At 42.6% G+C, this 5,784-nt stretch overlaps 1 long non-coding RNA gene across 3 annotated transcripts; it reads left to right on the plus strand.

The window, feature by feature from the left end:
• Window positions 1-309: 309 nt before the first annotated feature.
• Window positions 310-4,732, plus strand: LOC130520677 (uncharacterized). 3 transcript variants are annotated; one of them, XR_008948995.1, is made up of 4 exons: window positions 310-695; window positions 1,442-2,048; window positions 2,255-2,428; window positions 3,878-4,732. It is a non-coding gene; the product is annotated as an uncharacterized LOC130520677 (long non-coding RNA). The 3 variants fall into 3 exon arrangements; XR_008948994.1 differs by lacking the exon at window positions 310-695 and having other exon boundaries at window positions 1,029-2,048; XR_008948993.1 differs by lacking the exons at window positions 310-695; window positions 1,442-2,048; window positions 2,255-2,428 and adding an exon at window positions 2,463-3,625.
• The last annotated feature ends 1,052 nt before the right edge of the window (window positions 4,733-5,784 follow it).

Below are 5,784 nucleotides of genomic sequence, written 5' to 3' on the forward strand. Positions count from 1 at the left end.
GCTGCTCTGTGGTGCTCTCCAGGATCCTCTCTGTGAGCTGGAGACTCTCAGGTCAGTCGGAGATGATCCAGTACTTTCCCAGGTGTAACTAGTTAGACAATAAATGTTTCCATGTTTGATCTTTGTTATAAACGTAGTGTTACAGTTCTCAGAAAAAAGACCACACAGGACAGATTTGCAGTATTAAATTGGTTGTGGAAATCTGTCCATGTGAGGATGGTCATCAATGACTAGAAAGGAAGTATCAGTTGTAGATTTGTCTTGTTTTATTTTAGGCTGGCCACAAAACCGCCCAAACATTCGGACCAATCAAAAATGGTTCTTCCTGTCTTTTAAAGATCAGAAGGAAAACTAGCAAACCCAAAAAGAAAGCTGCTGCAGTGTGCCATGCCCCTTCTCTACTGAGAAAAGCCATCCCAAAAAAGAGAAAAGCCCAAGTGTGAAGTGAGCACCCTGTTAAACCTTGGTACCGAAAGCCTGCAGTCATTCTCATCTTAGGTGGCTTCATTCCAGCCAGAAGCCCAAAGCTGCCTCCCTCTTAAAGGGGCAGCAGGTCAGTCCAACCACAGAAACCTTCATGAAGATCTGAAGCTTTCAGCATCCACAATTGTTGCACCTCACTTCCATTGGAGTCCAAATCAGAAGTCAACAAGTTGATTCTACACCGATTCTACACAATGCAACCATTTTAAAAGGTTTCCATCCATAAGTTTTTACACATTTTTAGATAAATCTGTTTGTTCATCGCCTCCTTCTGTTGTAATGGTCATTAAAGAAAATGACCTTATTTGAGTTTTTCTCCTCACAAATATGACTTTCTATGAACGATGCAATAAATGCAGCTTGCAATCTAAGACAATATGGAAGTATGTTATATAATAGTAGTGGAAGTAGCTCATAAATAATACATTTGCTCTTCTCATCGAATCTTCTATGTTATTAAAGAAAAACCAGCTCTTAGTCAACAACATCTAAGACATCAACCAAAAATCCTAATTTTATATCATATAATATAAAACAGTAGAGAAGACTCTTTCTGCAGAGACACTGGTGGCAGGAATGCAGAAGTATCACCTGCTCAACTTGGAAGGTGGAGCAGAAACCACCAGCTGAGAAGGTCCTCAGCGAGAGGAAGTGGTGGAGAACCATGAAACTTGCTAAGCTCCACCTCAGCTCCAGAGACGGGCTGAGCTGGAGCTGTAGCACCAGGTATCGCCCAGAAGAGCCTCCAACAAACAAGCTCTTCTCTTGGGAGGAGAGGGCTTTGAATCTCAGCTCAGTGTGCTTGTCTCTAGTAGGTGGCAGCTGCACCTTTTCCTGAGGTCCTTGTTGAGCCCTGAGGGGAATTGATGCTCCTGCAATGTTTTCTGGCAGCATTGAGCTTGCAGTGGGGCAATCAAACCCACTGTGGGGGGGCTCTCTTTCCTTCTCTCATCTGGAGAACAAGTGACACCAGCTGCCAATCATTGTTGGAGAAATGTGCAGTCAGGGGAACTCTGCGTCCAGACTATAGCCACCCTTCCAGCATCCAGCAGTGTCTAAAACCTTTGATTTGGTTTCACCAGAGAGTGTAGGGATTGCAGGGTCGCTGCAGCATCGCCCACAAGCTGTCAGGAGTGGGTCGCTTTGTCCCAACTCCTGACAAGAGTTGAGTGCTATTGAGAAATGTGGTCTCACAAACTTGGAAGGTATTTTGACCTACACACACTTTACATACGCTGTAGATCTTGTCCAACCGCCCTGAAAGAACCCAAAATAGGAACATACGGCAGATAAGCCGGTGCAGGACCAGAGGTTTGTTGCTTGTAAGCTGTGTTTTGCTCTGGTACATGTTGATTTTTATTTGTCTTCTCTCAAAATAATTGTTATTTTAGACTAAGACGCTGCAGTTTATCAGAGACCTGCTGTGATTCTGTGGCCTCAGCTCTGAAGTCCAACCTCTCCCATCTGAGGGTTCTGGACCTGAGCCACAACACGTTGCAGGATTCAGGAGTGAAGCAGCTCTGTTCTGGACTGGAGAGTCCAAACTGTAAACTGGAGAGGCTCAGGTCAGTCTTCATTTTTCTACCTATATACCAGCTGCTAAGATGGTGAAGTGAGGCTGTTCTCAACACTGCTGTGATGCACCACATTAAAAAAATTCCTTGTAATATCGTGAATTCAGGTCTGACCCAACTAAGAACTAACGTAGGTTTAGTACTGACGCAGATAACATGCAGACCTGCACCGTATAACCTCATCCTGCATTTTTCAGATTGATTGAGTGCAGCTTATCAGAGATCAGCTGTGACTCTCTGGCCTCGGCGCTGAGGTCCAATCCCTCTCATCTCAGAGAACTGGACCTGAGTTGGAACCTGCTGCAGGATTCAGGAGTGAAGCTGCTCTGTGGTTTTCTCCACTTTCCAAACTGCCGACTGGAAACTCTGAGGTAAACACCATTCTCAAAAATGTCCATTATTCCATCCGAGGGTCCTCACACTTTCTGAGTGTGTGTGTTGTGCCCAGTTCCTTCAGGGGGGAGGGCCACACGGGGACCACTTATTCATGATAAACTGATTTAAGGACAATGAAAAAGCCGACAGATGGTAACCAAAATTAGACAAAACTAGGTGAGGGTGCCTGGTAGACACCAGCCAACGAGGAGGGAGATGGTGAGGGAGACAGGAAGTCATCTAAGACAGGTTGGCTGTTTCTGAACCCCCCCCCCGTACCCTACATAGTGCACTCAATAGTGTGGACGCCATTTTGCAATAGAGTCCGAATTGTTAGTGAGCATCGCTGTACCCTATGTAGTGCACTCAGTGTATCCCACAATGCACTGCGAAAAGTACAAGCGAGCACCCTAACTCAGAAAATGTATCCACCCTAGCCCCCAGCCGTAAAGGCTGATGGGATACATTTTTTTAACGTAATTTCTACTGTGCGGTTTGATATATGAAATTTTTGGAAATAAGAATTTTTTTTCAGTAGGGGTCCAATATGATCATCTTAAAATATTACAACATAAATGTGTAAAAACAAATCAATCAATCTTCACTGATCCCCCCCACCCCCCACACACACACACTTAAAATTGTTCTTCAGAACCGTCTGTTCCTCACCAGGCGACAGAATCTCAGTAAAATAATATTTACAAAGATAAAAAGTAGCTTTGATCCATTTTTTGATGAAAAATTGCTTTATTAAATGTTTTCACTACAGCGGAATATGACTTGAGAATGTTCCATCACCTCTTGGCTTGAAAATGTCAAGGGACACTAATTATTTTAGGCAATAAGTAATTATTATTGTATTATTATTGACATTAATATTTCATTTTATTATATAAAGTTAATTATAGGGTAAAATATTGCATTTTCATAAAATGACCGCTGAATGTATTTCTGATGGGTTAAAATATTAAATGGACCTGGCCTCTTTCCCCGGCGACCAGTTCGTAATTATTATGCGACACCACGACGTCACTTTACGTGCGCCGTAAATGACGCCGTTGTCTGAATACTAACTTTAAATTGAGTGCAGTACGTGGTTCACTCAATCCATGTCCCCCATGTAGTGAGTAGTGAACAGGGAACGAGGGTGTGGAGTCGGAAACAGCCGTTGTGCCTTTAAAGATGAGCCACAGGTGAGATGGATCTCCATGATGAGATGGGAGGGAAAGAGGTGGGAGAACCTGGGAAGAGTGAGGGCCAGAACAATATATATTCTCCTCTGGAACAGTGCAAACCTGAGAGGTTGGAATTGTGGTAATTACATATTACTATCATTTTTTAACCTGTAACTAAATTAAATATTTACAGATCATGCCTTTGATTAACCTTTCAGATTAATACTGGTTTCACTTATAACCTTATAAAAGTTTCCCTTCTTTATTTAGATTATGGAACTGCAGCTTATCAGAGATCAGCTGTGGCTCTCTGGCCTCGGCGCTGAGGTCCAATCCCTCCCATCTCAGAGAACTGGACCTGAGTCGGAACCAGCTGAAGGATTCAGGAGTGAAGCTGCTGTCTGATCTCGTAAAGAATCCACACTATGGGCTGGAGACATTGAGACGTAGCTGGTAGAAGCCAGTCAACTCCCGCTCATCTGCTGCATCACTCACTGACCACTGGTGAAGAGCATCTGTGGAAACATCTGCCGTCTACTCCCTCCATAGATGAAGAATTCAGTTTTTAAAAAGCGCTGGTGGACTTTCAGGAGATCAGTCGATGGTCGACAAAGCAGAAGCAGCTTCGCCTTGAAGTTAAATTAGTTCCTGGTATCACACAATGCATCTTTATAAAGTTCTAAATGGCTCCTCGGCCACTCTTAGAAGCATGGAAACAGTCTCTTAATTGTCTCTTCAAATGTCTGTATTATACGTTACTATTTTACATCATGCCTTCAGAATCTTTAGGGTTTAGTATTTACTGTCTCTGTGACATGGAGCATTGGAATATTTCAGCTGCAGCCAGCAAAAACCCATCAGAATGACGGCTATCGGTGGGAACCACAGGTCATTTGACTTTAGTCAGTCTGTTCAATGTTATAGGATTTATTGCAATCTAATAAAAACTATGAATAAATGTGGGAAATAGGAAATAAAAAGAAGCAAAATGACCAAATAAAACTCCCATGAATACTGTAAATTTAAAGATGTCAAGAATGGAATATCAGCTTAAATTTAATCAAACATAAAGTGAAAAGGCCTCCTTTAAGTTTACTGCAAAAATAAACACACAATCAAGAGCGACACGCGCCAAAAACGTCTCATTCTCTCTTCTGTCTCCACTCATTCTTTTATATTCTCTTAAGATAATGGGGACGGGGTCGTGTGATAACAAAACAACCTCATTGGGGACTATATTTTTGTTGCAAGAACTTTGGCTCTTCAGAAGTTTCTATGTTGGCTTCCACAGATTGTGCATCCACTAGAAACTCAGTGTTTTTGAGGAACTACCAGGAGTGGCTGGAGTGGAGGCCAATGACGCTATAGCTACATATAGCTACATATAGATCACCGTTATCCTCAACCCAAAAGACCACCAGTTGGCGCAGCAATACTAAAGATAGGAGGTTGTGGTCGTTGCGCAGACGCGGAGTGATATCACGCACAAACGTGCCCTATGTTCTATATACCGTATGTTCGCGACCAAAGGGCGCACCGTATTAAAAGGTGCAGCCTCAGTTACGGGTGCTATTTCTGTATTTAACACATACATCAGGCGCTCCGGATTATAGGGCGCGGGCATGGTAAAACATACCGCTACCATAGCTTAAAACATGCATGCTAGCGCGTATTTAGCAATTTTGCAAAAGCCGGCAAGTCGAACAACCAACAATGTTTCCAAAATTAAAATTTTGGTATTTTTCGTATTTTGTTATTAAACCCCGGAGGGCTGAAGCAGGACCGCTGTTAAAAATGTATCAGTCCGCGCTTCCAGTTCTGGTGCAACGTCCAGTTCTAAATGTATGAATCCGCGTATTGACGTTTCAACGTCCCATCAGTAAAGGGAGAGATTTGGATATAGTCCCCCTGAGGTGGTGTTTTTAGAGCAGTTCTTAACAACTTTCTCTTTGCCTGATAAGAGGTCCAAACATTATTTCACTTCCCTATAAAATACTCTAAAATTTGCCATTCAAGATCAGATACCACCAGGTATAATTCATCCTCTAAATTTTCACAATTTCTTATTCTGTCAGGCTGTTTTTAAACCTTTGGCAACATCAAATAAAGTACCCAACTGGTATTATGTCAGGCTGGTTTACATCCCATTAAAGAAGCCAGCAGAAATAAAGCACAAC

This window comes from Takifugu flavidus, unplaced genomic scaffold, assembly GCF_003711565.1.
Source record: "Takifugu flavidus isolate HTHZ2018 unplaced genomic scaffold, ASM371156v2 ctg474, whole genome shotgun sequence".
Lineage (NCBI taxonomy): Eukaryota > Metazoa > Chordata > Actinopteri > Tetraodontiformes > Tetraodontidae > Takifugu > Takifugu flavidus.